The sequence below is a fragment of the Hyalella azteca genome, unplaced genomic scaffold (assembly GCF_000764305.2).
Source record: "Hyalella azteca isolate HAZT.00-mixed unplaced genomic scaffold, Hazt_2.0.2 contig4574, whole genome shotgun sequence".
NCBI lineage: Eukaryota > Metazoa > Arthropoda > Malacostraca > Amphipoda > Hyalellidae > Hyalella > Hyalella azteca.
Genome location: NW_025934787.1, coordinates 171,967 through 173,084, shown reverse-complemented (window position 1 = coordinate 173,084; position 1,118 = coordinate 171,967).

Below are 1,118 nucleotides of genomic sequence, written 5' to 3'. Positions count from 1 at the left end.
GGAGTGCGGGGATACCCTCCAATCTGTTCAGCACCTCTTCGTCTGCCCCGCCTTCCCCACGTCTCTCAGCGTCTCCTCACTGTGGGACAACCCTGTGGAGGCAGCGGCTTTCCTGGCCACCCTCCCTGCCTTCGTCCACCTCCCTCCTCTTCCGGTTCCGGTCCCCCGCCCGCCACCAGAGCCTCCCCCCCGGCGAGCGTGACGGTCGCAACCAACAACAACAAGGCTACGTTCCGGAAGGCAGGAATCATGATGGTCCATTACATCCAGGGCAGTGGTGGTCTTCGGCAGGCGACCCACAATAGTGGTAGGGTTGCCAGATGGTCTTTTTTCCGGACAAATTCCGCGATTTGGTATTTTTTTCAATTGCATTGGCCGGCCAAAGTTTATAATTGCAGTACTTCCTCATTTAATTTTAAAAAGTGTGAGAAAAATGAAGGTGGAATTTTTACACAGTAACCTACATATATATACTAGTACATTTTGAGTTAAAGGCCTTTTTAAACTTTTTTGTTTGCGGACTTGGCTGTTTGTCAGGCCATCTGGCAATCCTGAATAGTGACAGCCAGTATACTTTTCAAATGCAAGCTGCACCTCACCGTCAGCACGCAGCTTCGTTGCAAACAAATGAATTAACTCGTCGAACGTTCTCGCTCTCGTGAATACACTCGATTATTATACAGGTAATTTCGTTGTTTGGTCGTCATATTCTTTCAAATGAAGTAACACGAGTTATTCATGTTGCTTCTTCAATTCCCACATAGTTTTCGATTATCTTCAGATTTTTCCATCTTCACTATCAGATGGAAAAAGTAGATTAAATCTTTGGCGATTATTGAGAAGAAGGAAATATTTTTAGGTTATTTAATTTTTTTAATTATTCGTCAAAAAACGAGAATGGGACAGTTTTCACTCTATTCCATGCTGTTTCTGCATTCATGTTCTATATTTGTATCCATAAAATTATTTGCTCGCAACTGTTCTTACGATTATAAAAATGCATTACGATTACGATTATATAAATGACCAAGCATTATGGTGAGCAGACGAACTGGAGTTATTCACATGTAACAATGATGTAGCGCGCTCGAGTTAGTTTGAGGAAAAAGATTCACAAG